Below are 14,942 nucleotides of genomic sequence, written 5' to 3' on the forward strand. Positions count from 1 at the left end.
TGCGAGTTGGATTCCCCTAAATCACTTGAGGCAAATTTTGGGATGGTTCAGCTGAAAGGGCACGGTCAACTTCTTTGCCCTTTCTCATCAAATACGAGATTGTTCTCAATTTGCAATGACCTCGTTTGCGACGAGGCATTAAACAGTAATCTACCTTCCTTTATGCAACTGACTTTCGTATGTTATAGCCAAAAAGAAAGGCAGAAGTAGCGTGACCTTCGGCTCAAAAAAGGTAGTGTGGTAGCATGTTCAACCATGAAGTAGCCACAAGCTCAGAGCCGTATAAGCTCATCGCTTCTCAAATCGTGCTCATGCAGGTAAGCAGTGCCTAGATGTGAGCAATGCTGAAAGGAGACAAAGTAAAATAGGCACTTTTCAGTGCCACCGCAAATATTTCTGAAAGGACACTTGCATCTGAGTGGGGGTTTTGCCGGCCAGGGTGGCCAAGCGGTTAAAGACGCTACAGTCTGGAACCGCGCAACCGATACGGTCGCAGGTTCGAATCCTGCCTCGGGCATGGATGTGTGTGATGTCCTTAGGTTAGTTAGGTTTAAGTAGTGCTAAGTTCTAGGGGACTGATGATCTTAGAAGTTAAGTCCCATAGTGCTCAGAGCCATTTGAACCATTTTTTTGAGTGGGGAGTTTGTGTGATGGGTACCCACAGGGACTCTCAGTGTTACAGTACGCATCTGTAATGGTGTGGCTCAAATCATTATTCAACACGGCAAGATAACAGAGGCGATCCTTACAATGATGTACACGTATTGTAATCATAGCTTGCAGCCTTTCTTTCCTATCATAAAAAGAAGGCTAAGTGGACCTCAGCGCAGGGACAATTCTTGACAAATCTGAGCACTGAACTCCTTCATCCTATTCAGTTACAAGCATCGCTATGAGCCTTTTAATATCCAGAACTGAATAAAGGCATCATCTGGCATTTTCCATACCCTACGATATTTAATCATGCACTTTCTGCGTGTTTTCTCTAGTCATATAGCCTCCTTCTATTAGATCGTTGTCTCTGTCATTTCCTATCTCTATGCAGCAAGAAACATACTCTGTGCACCTGCTATCCAACCTCCTGGTTACATGTCCCACCCATGTGATTCACAAGGTCTGCCTCTCAACTGTTCGCTGAGCAGTCTTTACTTTTGAATTGATTTGACACTAAAAGACCGTGTCTCAATAATTCAAGTCAGAACTGGTAATAGTCATTTATTGTAAACTTTCCTCTTCGGACACATTGACTACTTGGTTTAGAACAGGCTGTTTACTCTACCAAAAGCATCTGAGGCCATTTTTAATCTTATACTCTCCATCCAGTCGTTGTCTTCCATTTTCCTTAATGCCAAAATCCATCAACTGGTTCTACGAATTAATTATTAATTGTCATGGTTTTCAAAAATGGTTCAAATGGCTCTGAGCACTATGCGACTTAACTTCTGAGGTCATCAGTCGCCTAGAACTTAGAACTACTTAAACCTAACTAACCTAAGGACATCACACACATCCATGCCCGAGGCAGGATTCGAACCTGAGACGTAGCGGTCGCTCGGCTCCAGACTGTAGCGTCTAGAACCGCACAGCCACTCCGGCCGGCTCATGGTTTTCTTTGAAGTTTATACATTGAATTTTATTTTAGTCTTATCCCAATTCTCTTTCAGGCTTACTTCCAAATTTGCTTTATAACGTTCTTCCACATGTTTCTGAAGTTTATCCGCACTAGAGACAAACAGGGCACGATCACGAGTGAAACGAAAATGCTGTAGATTATTCCATTGACACGTATTTCAGGCGCTGAAAACCGCTTCTGGGACTGCTGAAAATACTTTTGATGACATGGAATCTACTTGCCTGACTCCTCTATCAACTTTGTTTTTCCCTCTTTCCTCGTGAATTCTAATTGAAGATTAAGTATTACGGTACATATTTTGAGAGGACGAATCAATGCACAACCTCTTTTAATAGCTTTATAAACGGGCCAATTAAGTGGTGGACTGACATATCTCGCATATCACTGCTTTTTAATCATTTTATCGAAATGCATGTCCTCTTTTCATCGGCTGATGAACATCTAGTGCTGATAATATGGGTGATATTGGTGATTGCCAAAATCGAGTCGCTAACACACCTGTTAATGTCCCTCTTTCGTTAATTGCACACCCTGTGTTTGTTGTTCTGTGTGAATCTGACCGAGTGTTGGATGGGGCTTCACGAAAGGAGGGAGCAGGGCGCGCCGGTGGGCAACCCCCGGAGCTCCCAACGGAGAATAGCCGACTTTTAAGGACTACGTCGCTCGGAGCAGGAGCAATGACCCGGACACTGGTCGTCAGGTGGGAATTTTCAGGATAAGTGTATAGTCCGGCTTGGCACCGACGCCGCCCAAGAAGTCAAAAATGCACCTTCCGCGGCCACGCGCTGTGGTGTCCCGGAGCGTGTTTAATAAGGACCAGTGTAGTGAACTGTGTCTCACATCCGACCAGCGCAGAATAAATTATTTTTAGAAGTTGGTTTCTCTGCTCAAAGTACAAATTGGTGGGATACTTTTTCGCCATTAACGCTTTTCCTAGGAAACAGGAGTGTGCCATGTTGGCACAGCTTCCTCGTGGGAAGCTCAGCAGCTGTTTACTGGTAAAACATTGTTCTTCTTTCCTTTTAGGGGTGGAAGTGAGACACAGGTCCACGTGGAGTGAGAATTTCTCTTCGTCGTTAAGTGGGTAAACAACCCACTGCATGACGTAAAAACCTATCTCAAAAATGGAGCTCAGTTTTCTCTGGATTGTATGCACCGGAAGGGAGCCCACTGGGTACCTTATAAAACGTTTGCTAGCTGGACGGTGGGCTGCCAATACTTGGCAGAACCTTCTCATGGAGGAGAATTTATTGCTCAGGTTTTTTGCAGGGTAGAAACAAAAGACAGAATTTTTGTACACTGGATGGAGACACGGAAGTAGAAGCTTGGGGCTTAGCGACGTGGAAAGGCGGACGTTCTGAAACACGATGGAGGCATGACTTGTGTTTCTGAGAGTCCCCCGATCACAGCGCAGCTCGTCCGCAGCTCGTGGTCGTGCGGTAGCGTTCTCGCTTCTCGCGCCCGGGTTCCCGGGTTCGATTCCCGGCGGGGTCAGGGATTTTCTCTGTCTCGTGATGACTGGGTGTTGTGTGATGTCCTTAGGTTAGTTAGGTTTAAGTAGTTCTAAGTTCTATGGGACTGATGACCATAGATGTTAAGTCCCATAGTGCTCAGAGCCATTTGAACCATTTGAACAGCGCAGCTGATGACTAACAGTTGGCAGGAGGCTCCGCCGCATGCAGGACTCGATGCTCCAACTCATCAGCTACGATGAGATTATCTTGCAGCAAGGGCTAACTCCAAAGGAAAGCATATAGGCTTTTTTCGGTCCTTTACTTCTAAATTTGAATAGTTTCCGCAATTTAACACCTGGTTAGCAGTTCGAGGGCTTATATATCACCGAGCAGACTTGCCATTAGCATGCGGATTTAATATATTTTTCCGGGATGATGTGGTCAATCTTTGTACCCCCGTATGCAGTTACTTTCGAGAATGGCCTGTTGAAACGATAATCACTCCCGTCTCACTTGTTCCTTGCAAACCTTGCAAAGCCAACAAATCTCTGATTTAAAAGTGTTTCAATGTACGTAGTTGTCAGCTCCTCTGTCTTTGCAATGCATAATTATTGCTTTCTTGATTATTGACATGATTACGAAGAATAATTGAAATAAATTGAGGTTAAGCTTGCCCAAAAGTTTTAACTCGGTACTAGATAAACCACCTTCCAATTAATTAAACCTTTAATCCTTTTTGTAAGAGCTAGCACCCAGAAACTCATTTACGAGGGCACTCTTCTCATGTTGTACAATCCGTTGCGTGACGGAACCATTTTCGTATTTGGGCTCGTAGGGAACGATCCCTGTCTTGGTCTACCCACCCGGTACAGATCATCATAGTAACCAGAAGTCTTGTAACATGGCTGACACCTTCTACCATTACGCTGAGGAAACAAAAATCATGGGATATCTCCTAATACCGTGTCTGACCTCCTTTTGCCAGGTGTAGTGCTCGTTGGAAGTCCCCTACAGAGATGCTGAGTCATGCTGCCTCTATAGCCGTCGATAATTGCGGAAGTGTTGGCAGTATAGGATTTTGTGCACCAACTGACCTCTCGATTAGGTCCCATAAATGTTCTATGGGATTCATGTCGTCTGATTACGGTGGCCAAATCGTTCGCTCGGACTGTTCAGAACGTTCTTCAAACCAGTCGAGACCAATTCTGGCCCGGTGATATGGCGCATTGTCATCCGTTGTTTGGGAACATGAAGTCCATGAATGGCTGAAAATGCTCTCCAGGTAGCCAAAAATAGCCACTTCAGTGAATGTTCGCATCAGTTGGACCAGATGACAAAGTCCATTCCATATAAATACAGCCTACACCATTATGAAGCCACTATCACCTTGCACAGTGCATTGTTGACAGCTTGGGTCCATGGCTTCGTGGAGTGTGCGCCACACTCGAATCCTACCATCAGTTCCTACCGACTGAAATTGGGACTCATCCGACCACACCACAGTTTTTCAGTCATCTAGGTCCCAACCGATATAGTCACGAGCCTAGGAGAGGCGCTACAAGCATTGTCGTCCTGTTAGCAAAGGCACCCGCGTCAGTCATATGTTGCCATAGGCCATTGAAGAAAATTCCTCTGCACTGTCCTAAAGGATCGTTCGTCGTACGTCCCACACTGGTTTCTGCAGTTATTTCAAGCAGTGTTGCTATTCTTTTAGCAATCACAACTGTAAGCAAACTCCGCTCTCTCAGTCATTAACTGAAAGCCGTCGGCCACTGCATTGTCTGTGGTGAGAGTTTATACCTAAAATTTGTTATGCCTAGAATTTAGTGTTCTCGACACACTCTTGACACTGTGGGTCTCGGAATACTGAATTCTCTAACAATATCCGAAATGGAATGTCCGTAGCGTCTAGCTTCAACTACCATTCCACGTTCAACGTTTGTTAATTTCCGTCGCGCAGCCATAAATCACGTCGGAAACCTTTTCACATGAATCACCAGGGTACAAATGACAGCTACACCAACGCACTGCCCTTTTAAACCTTGTGTACGTGATACTAGGGCCATCTGTATATGTGTGTAGCGCTAGCCGATGACTTGTGTCATCTCAATGTAACACAGACTTTGTATTAAGTGAGACAAATGCTTTTTTAAATACCTTTGAATACTAGGAAAAGTTTAAATTCATATCCATTGCAAATGTTCCATTTGCCGTGTCCACTATAAAACCTGCTTGTTCCTTTGTCTGAATAAAAATCCTTTGTTTTTTATGTGATTGCTGATAATTTTAATGTATATCTTTTACTTTGTGGTAAGGAGGCTTATTGCCCTGTGTATTTCGTGTTTTGCTATTGCTTTTCTTATGAGATAGATTAATCATAGCATTTTTCCAGCTATGGGGAATTTCTCTTCCTTCGCGGACATGCTGTAAACAAATGCTCCTCCAGTTTTAACCATTTCTATCGGGCCAGCTCCATCTCCCGTTGCCTTTCCCTTCTTCATGCCTAGAATGGATCTGTAGAGTGATCTGGAGTTACTAACGGAAGATTACTGCTTTCATTATTAATTTCTGTTTCATGTGTTGAGCTGCACAAACATTTATAGACATACAGGTCTTTTCCATTGTAGACACAATCACAGAAAATAATTTCAATGATTACCGATTTTGACAATACATTGGTCATGTTCAGAACCTGTACGTTCTAGGCAGCGTTTCACAAATAAACCGTACATCAAATTCATTGTAGTGTATTGTAAGTCGATCACTGTTCTACGTAAACAAAATGTCGTTTTGCCTAATAATTTAAAGAAATATTGGCTGTACAAGAGTATCTCCGTTGTTTGTTTCTGTGCCATTGTCATCTTAACTGACAGAATGTGATGTTTACTAAGCATAAATTTGTGTTTCCTTTTCCTCTCTTCCTTATTGTTTTCAACTGTTTCTCCTATCCAGTTTTCATTTTATCTTCTCACATTTTCTCAAAGACTTTTTCGGATAGTTTTTACTAATTCAATACATTCTAGAATCTCCTCTTTATCGTTTGCCTTAACCTCTCCCATTCTCTTTGATAGCTATACTATTATACAACAACAATGATTAATTCGAATATATACTTGTATTACGGATTTGTGTAACTTAGTTGAGACATGTATCGTTTGTGCTACAGGCCTACCATGTAGTTTCCCATCTTTGGTTTCACATGTGTTCCTCTTTTGTTACTCAATCCATTCCACGCTTCTAATATCCTCTCACTCTCCAATTGCGAGGGGGTGCTGAAAAATAATGCCTCCGAATTTTTTATATGTAAACACTTGGAGTTTTTAAATAAAACATACATTATTTACATTCTACATCTTTATTCTTCATATCTACATATCTGCAGCCACCCGCCGCTAAAGGGCTCCGAATTGTTGTGTGTAGCATGGCGGCGTCTAACGTAACTATGTCTGTGGGTGACAAACATTGAGCTGTAATCGGGTTTCCAATTCTAAGAGTTTGTCCAGACATCGAGCACTCTATGAGAATCCTAGACCACGCAGACAAAAACGCTGCGACATCTGCAATACTCCGACGCCTTGGGTTCCACTATCATCGATCATCCTCCACAGAGTCCTGATCTGACCCCATACGATTTTCACTGTTTCCAAAACTTAAAGAGCACCTTCGAGGACTTCACTTGGAGAGTGATAAAACGCTGCAAGCAAAGGTGAGGTTGTAGTTCCGTCGCAATGTGAAACATTCCACAGTGACGGTATCAGCAAATTTGTCTCTCGTTGGGAGACAATGTTGAGAAATAAATATGTGGTTCCATGGTGCAGACCTTGGAAAATATGCGCTTTATAGATCGAAATCTTGTTCTCAGGTTAGAGAACTCAGCTGAGACATAAATTTCGATTACGGTATAACACTGAGACATCACCGGACCATGAAGACAATTCAAAGGAGAGACGGAAAGTCACTGTTTTGTTTCGACAGAAAGAGTATGGATATGCACATAAATGACATTCGTAATGTGTACGGTCAAGCTAACTATCATCAGTATTTATTATTGCAACCATTATTCGCGGAAGTGATGGAATAAACGAGGTGATATTTGTATTCTGTTTATGTAGTTAGCGTTTATTCGGGTCCTTGATTTTAATTTCTTTGAAACACAGCTTTTATAATTGCCTGTAATTAATATGGGACGAGCGCAAGTAACATCACTCCCCTAACACTGGTGAGACAAACTAAGGTAAATACTAGAGTAAGGTCTGGATATTGTAGGGGCGGACGTGACAGAACGTACGAGGCGATTCCAGCCCAGAATACACTCATGGAAACAGTGCCAAAGGATAGAAGAAATATATGTGAATAGATGTCGGTAGCAAATGAATCATTTATTAATTGCTCAGACACTGTCATATTTACTCAATGCCTGTCGTTGGCGGGAATTTTTGCACGTATCTCCGAAATAAATTAACGTCTTTGCCTGTGTTGTCTTATGGGGTGGTGTAATGTAATAAACCAAAAATTTTTATTTGTTTTGTGACTATTAGTGTAATGTAATAAAATAAAATATGAGCCGTGACTTATATAAAAAGAAACACATAAAAGAGAAATAACTAATGTAGGAATATTATTAACAGTGTAATATGTTGTTTAATTTAGCCCGACGTGTATAAGCACTCAGTAAACTAGCTCAGCTCTCAGGGTAGTTACGTAATCGTCGATACTTAATTGTCCTTTTCTTATTTATTCAACACTAGAGAATATTTGCCAAGTCTGTTCGATGTACACTACTGTAATACGTAACTTAATGTTTCGTCTCGATTCCCCAGTATAAGATAACAAGAGTAGCATCTACAAATGAAATCCTGTAATGCTACTGGAATCCTGTGACCAGACCTCTTCTGCCTGTGATGCTATCTCGTTATATACAGAAAATCTGTAAGTAAAATTGTTAAATTATTAGTAGCTGCCTCCGGTCTCGTGGGATCTGAAATAAAGTTAATTTCCTAACCGACGGCACGTCTCGTAGATGAGCTAAAAGAAAAATGTTAAAGATTTTCTAAGATGGCGCCTAACAATGAAAATTCTTTGTTAAGGCCCATATCTACTTAAGACAATAAAGGTATAGATTGACCACCTACACAAATTCTTTTGACAAAATAACCATTATATTTTTCGGGTTTTAAGTACAACTTACATTATCAGCTGGTACAGCAAGATGAGCTTTACACAAGAACGTCCTCTTAGATCCGAATCCAAGCAGATAAGACAAGCGAATGGCAAAGGAAAGATAGTTCATGCATAGAAGCGCAAGAGTCCATGGAATAACATGTCCATTGTAGTTCTATTTCTTCTTCTTTGGCGTACTTGTCGATTATTTATAAAATTTGTCGTAATATTTAGTTTACATTTATTTTTTTAAACCCAACTCCACCCAGGAGAAACAGTACAGTGGATATTACATGGTGAGTCGAAGTGTCTACGAAAAAGAGACAAATGAACAAAGAGGACCCTCGTTTCATCGTACGATACAGACGTGCTGATTTGCTCACAGTTTTTTCCGAAATTACGCTACACAGCATTGTAATGATTCATTGCACTGAAAAAAGCAATGTTAGGGTACTTAAACACTAACTTAATGGAAGTGTTATGATTTATTTATATTTAAACTGCCCCTCATAGCGACGTTTCAGAGCTAATATTTTCCATATTTATTAAATAACTGCAGAAAGGAACAGCACCTGGGACACGCTGCAAGGCCTGTGTCTTGTTACGCCAGCAGTAAGCAGCAATTTGTTACAACGTTGACTCAGATGAAGACATAATTCTGTTACTCGAGGGTAACAAGCTAAGTTCCCCCGGGCTGACAATATCCCGTAATGAGAAGATACGAAGTTATCAGTTTGCTTCCTGTTTGCAGAGTGACCAGGCCGCTGTGGGACGGACACGGCCCCGCCACCTAACTGCGTAATGCGAGCAGCGGTCGATCCCCTCGCGCGCCGCCGAGATTGGAATATTCGTGGAAGACGCAGCGAGCTGAGAGTTCGCGGTTCGTTTAGCACGCGTGGGTGGGAGGGCGTGAGTCCGTGCGCGCAGTACAGGCGCACGCGTGCGGCGCGCCGTCGACGGCCGCGTCTCCCTGTCGCTCTCCAGCTGACGTCTGCGAGCGTCAACACGGCTCGTTCGGAGGCCACGTACGGAAGAGATGACCGGCCGAGGTAAGTGCGTGGATGCTGAAATCGGCTATGCTGCAGTAGAGGAAGCATTACTATCTACTGTGGTAGTCATGTTTTAATTGTGTGACATTACATAATTAATTTTTCTTTTGAAACTTCTTGGCAGATTAAAACTGTGTGCCGGACCGAGACTCGAACTCGGGACCTTTGCCTTTCGCGGGCAAGTGCTCCACCATCTGAGCTATCCAAGCACGACTCACGCCCCGTCCTCACACCTTTACTTCTGCCAGTATCTCATCTCCTACCTCCCAAACTTCACAGAAGCTCTCCTGCGAACCTTACAGAACTAGCACTCCTGAAAGAAAGGATATTGCGGAGACATGGCTTAGCCTCAGCCTGGGTATGTTTCCAGAATGAGATTTTCACTCTGCAGCGAAGTGTGCGCTGATACGAAACTTCGTGGCAGATTAAAACTGTGTGCCCGACCGATACTCGAACTCGTGACCTTTGCCTTTCGCGGGCAAGTGCTCTACCAACTGAGCTACCGAAGCACGACTCACGCCCGGTACTCACAGCTTTACTTCTGCCAGTATCTCGTCTCCTACCTTCCAAACTTTACAGAAGCTCTCCTGCGAACCTTGCAGAACTAGCACTTCTGGGAGAAGTTTGAAAGATAGGAGACGAGATGCTGGCAGAAGTGAAGCTATGAGGGAGGGAGGCTGAGTCGTGCTTGGGTAGCTCAGTCGGTAGAGCACTTGCCCTCGAAAGGCAAAGGTCACGAGTTCGAGTCTCGGTCCGGCGCACAGTTTTGATCTGTCACGAAGTTTCGTATCAGCGCACACTTCGCTGCAGAGTGAAAATCTCATTCTGGAAACATACCCAGGCTGAGGCTAAGCCATGTCTCCGCAATATCCTTTCTTTCAGGAGTGCTAGTTCTGTAAGGTTCGCAGGAGAGCTTCTGTGAAGTTTGGAAGGTAGGAGACGAGATACTGGCAGATTGCCGGCACGGTATCTCAGCGTGTTCGGTCAGAGGGTTAGCTGCCCTCTGTAATAAAAAAAAAAAAAAAAAAAAAAAAAAAAACTGAGTTAATGATTCAACGACGAACTGAAATGGGTGTCTTGCGACGTCCGTCACGACCAGATGCAACGAACGAAAACGAACAGAATGAGATTAAAAAAAAGAAAAGAAAAAGATGGTAGAGCACTTGCCTGCGCAAGGCAAAGGTCCTGAGTTCGAGTTTCGGTCTGGCACACAGTTTTAATCTGCCACGAAGTTTCATATCAGTGCACACTCCGCTGCAGAGTGAAAATCTCAATCTGGAATTTTTCTTTTATTTGCAGATCTGCATTCAGAATGGACACGTTATTAACACTTGCAGATGAACAAGTTGCTTCCACAACGAAAGAAGACTGGGAAAAACCTGTGAACACGTAAATAAAACAGATTCGAAAAATGATATTCATAGTGATGGAAGCAATACTGATTCCTCAAGTGAAGATGCAAGTGAATCAACTGAAGAGTCTCATCTGAGAAAAGGACACAGTGCAAACAGTCATCATCTTTCTCAGTCTCGGCCAACATGGAAACAGCAAAGTCATAACGAGCACTGTAATCCGTTGGTTGGATGGTCTTCACGATCTGGACTTTGTACACCTGGAAAAGCAGTTGTTTGTGTAAATGGGGTGCACCAATCTCTTTGGAATCTGCAACTCACGTGAGGCTCTGCGAACTGGCTTCTTGGAACTTCTCACGAAGGCGTTGCCCATTGTCTGAATTGTCCGCACTAGGTCCAGGCCTGCCTGTTCTAGGGAGATCACAGATCTCGCTTGTTTCCTGAAACTTCGCATAACACAGGTTGATGCTTTTAACATTTCGGGCTGTCTAAGGTATGCCATCTGGAAGTTTCTGTTCGCTGTTTTTGGTGAATGTGTCTCGTGATACCAGCGGACACATTGGGCTTTCTCCTGAGTTGAGTACGTGATGTTTACAAAAGCTGTCCGCGTCCGTTGTTGTTACGTCACTGGACCGTGTAACAAACAAAGTGGCACTAAGTATGTATGTACAAAAACTTGAATATGTCACACGCAGTTCATGGAACCGTGCGGAGTGGCCGCGCGGTTTGAGGCGCCATGTCACGAACTGCGTGGCCTCTCGCGCCGGAGGTTCGCGTCCTCCCTCGGGCTTGGGTGTGTGTGTTGCTCTTGGCATAAGTTCGTTTAAATTATTTTAAGTAGTATGTAAGTCTAGGGACCGATGACCTTAGTAGTTTGGTCCCTTAGGAATTCACACACATTTGAACACTTGGGCACTTCATGGTAAAAAGTATTTTTCTCTATCATATTTTATGCTTTACGAACGCTTGTTATGTGGGACGCTCGATATTATGTCAGAGGATGAACTGTATTGTTTAATTACATTTTCTTATGTATGCACAAGTCGCTTCTAAAGCCTTTTCTCGTCCGCTATGGTAAGATACTTCATCCCCTCCCTGGGCATACGAATGTCTTCTGTTTGCATTAAGTGCACTGGCCAACGCAACAATCATTTATAAAAGATAAGACGCAGAAGTGATTGAGGTTTCCAAGACTTAATGTACACTATTGGCCACTAAAATTGCTACACCACGAAGATGACGTGCTACACACGTGAAATTTAACCGACAGGAAGAAGATTCTGTGATATGCAAATGATTAGCTTTTCAGAGCATTCACACAAGGTTGGCGCCGGTGGCGACACCTACAACGTGCTGACATGAGGAAAGTTTCCAACCGATTTCTCATACACCAACAGCTGTTGACCGGCGTTGCCTGGTTAAACGTTGTTATGATGCCTCGTGTAAGGAGGAGAAATGTGTACCATCACGTTTCCGACTTTGATAAAGGTCGGATTGTAGCCTATCGCTATTGCGGTTTATCGTATCGCGACATTGCTACTCGTATTGGTCGAGATCCAATGACTGTTAGCAGAATATGGAATCGGTGGGTTCAGGAGGGTAATACGGAACGCTGTACTGGATCCCAACGGCCTCGTATCACTAGCAGTCGACATGACAGTCATCTTATCCGCATGGCTGTAACGGATCGTGCAGCCACGTCTCGATCCCTGAGTCAACAGATGGGGACGTTTGCAAGACAACAACCATCTGCACGAACAGTTCGACGACGTTTGCAGCAGCGTGGCCTATCAACTCGGAGACCATGGCTGCGGTTACCCTTGACGCTGCATCAAAGACAGGAGCGCCTGCGATGGTGTACTCAACGACGAACCTGGGTGCACGAATGGCAAAACGTCATTTTTTCGGGTGAATCCAGGTTCTGTTTACAGCATCATGATGGTCGCATCCGTGTTTGGCGACATCGCGGTGAACGCACATTGGAAGCGTGTATTCGTCATCGCCATACTGGCGTATCACCCGGCTTGATGGTATGGGGTGCCATTGGTTACACGTCTCGGTCACCTCTTCTTCGCACTGTCGGCACTTTGAACAGTGGACGTTACATTTCAGATGTGTTACGACCCGTGGTCTACCCTTCATTCGATCCCTGCGAAACCCTACATTTGAGCAGGATAATGCACGACCGCAAGTTGCAGGTCCTGTACGGGTCTTTCTGGATACAGAAAATGTTCGACTGCTGCCCTGGCCAGCACATTCTCTAGATCTCTCACCAACTGAAAACGTCTGGTCAATGGTGGCCGAACAACTGGCTCGTCACAATACGCCAGTCACTACTCTTGATGAACTGTGGTATCGTGTTGAAGCTGCATGGACAGCTGTACCTGTACACGCCATCTAAGCCCTGTTGACTCAATGCCCAGGCTATCAAGGCCGTTATTACGGCCAGAGGCGGTTGTTCTGGGTACTGATTTCTCAGGATCTATGCACCCAAATTGCGTGAAAATGTAATCACATATCTTTGTCCAATGAATACCCGTCTATCATCTGCATTTATTCTTGGTGTAGCAGTTTTAATGGGCAGTAGTGTAACTTTAATAGAGTAGAGGCTTCCGACTTCGTGTTTCCAGCCATCGAGGAAGTGAATACAGAGCTGCGGTGCACGAGGGATACGAACAACGTCCTGGAACCGACACGGCGATGTATTTGACGAACTTTCCCCTCTCTTCCTTTGCCTGTTTCGCTTCTGTAAAATGATGATGGCCCATCAATAGTAGCTTTAAGAATTTTACCCAATAACTCACCTTCAGCCTAAGCGCTGAAAAACTGTATTTCTACCCTATGAGGATGGTCCACTAACGGTAGCCGGAGGAACTTTGCACAACGTCTTCAGCACAATTGCTGGAAAACTCCTTTTTATTAGTGAACGCGACATTAGTCTCTGACAGTATTCAGCTAACCGAGGACGCTACGAGATCCTGTAGAAGATCGCAGCAGAGTGGTCGAAACGTCGATCGAGCGGAAGAAATTGAAGACAAAAATGACGCGGCGTGGAAGATTTACCCTAAATCGATGCTGACTTAGTGGAAGCGCATGGGGATAATGCATCATCGTATGATACAATATTCAGATGGCAGGACACAAAATGTTCAAATGTGTGTGAAATCTTAAGGAGACTTAACTGCTAAGGTCATCAGTCCCTAAGCTTACAAACTACTTAACCGAAATTACCCTAAGGACAAACATACACAGCCATGCCCGAGGGAGGACTCGAACCTCCGCCGGGACCAGCCGCACAGTCCGTGACTGCAGCGTGTCAGACCGCTCGGCTAATCCCGCGCAGCGGCAGGACATATTCAGTGCAATCAGACATGCTAGAATGAAGAAGAACGTAGGTGTAGGCCATCTGTGGAATACCAAGAGAGGTGGATGCCGTGATGATCAAAGACTGGCGTGTCACAACCTCGGCAAAGGTGGAAAAAAGGGAAGATCAGTCATGGACCAGTTCTCAATATCTTGCACGACATCTGATAACGACAAACGTGTTTGCTTTCTGGGTTCCCATACCAAATATCCAGAGAACCCTGGCAGGAGGGGGAATGGTAGAGTTGTGTCAGACCAATACAGATCACTTCTTCAGCAACCTAACCAATATGTACGAGTTCCAGGTGAATTATTAAGACCCTGAGACAAAGAAGCACAGCAAGCAATGGAAATATATCAGTTCAGTAGCACCGAAAAAGACGAAGATCCAACCAGCATCAGCCAAAGTGGTGCTGGAAGTTTTCTGGGACTGCCATGCTGTAGTGCTAACATGTTACACTCGTAACGGGCAAACCTACCCAAGCCACCTGACGAGGTTACGTCAGGTTACAAGATGCAGCGTTTTGGAAAGCTGTCCGAAGAATGTGGGGCGTCGAAGAGACACACCTCCACGTTAGTTAACGTTAATCAGTTCCCAAATATGCTGCAGAAAATCAAGTAAAGGTTATCTGGGCATCACTGATTCGCTTCGTCTGCTGGTGCTTGCGTGTAACCTGACTTTCAGCTGTCGATTTCTACTCACCGGTCACGGACTAACCTTCCACTTGTTGAAGTGTGACGTTTGTGTCTCTCCCTTGTCACGTGGTGTGTGGAGCAACCGTTAAACAAACCCACCTTTGGTCGGCATTCTGTGAGGTTTGCTCCCAACACAAAATTAAATTAAATAAATTTACTCGCTTCTCAAAACTAAGCTGTATGACATGAAATGAAAACATTTCCACGTGAGCCCCTCCGGTGACGCGGTAAATTT

The 14,942-nt window shown here is 44.2% G+C and overlaps 1 non-coding gene across 1 annotated transcript; it reads left to right on the plus strand.

The window, feature by feature from the left end:
* The first annotated feature begins 9,982 nt into the window (after positions 1 to 9,982).
* On the plus strand, positions 9,983 to 10,057 carry Trnas-cga (transfer RNA serine (anticodon CGA)). Its single transcript has one exon. It is a non-coding gene; the product is annotated as a tRNA-Ser (tRNA).
* The last annotated feature ends 4,885 nt before the right edge of the window (positions 10,058 to 14,942 follow it).

The sequence above is a fragment of the Schistocerca serialis genome, chromosome 7, assembly GCF_023864345.2.
Source record: "Schistocerca serialis cubense isolate TAMUIC-IGC-003099 chromosome 7, iqSchSeri2.2, whole genome shotgun sequence".
NCBI lineage: Eukaryota > Metazoa > Arthropoda > Insecta > Orthoptera > Acrididae > Schistocerca > Schistocerca serialis.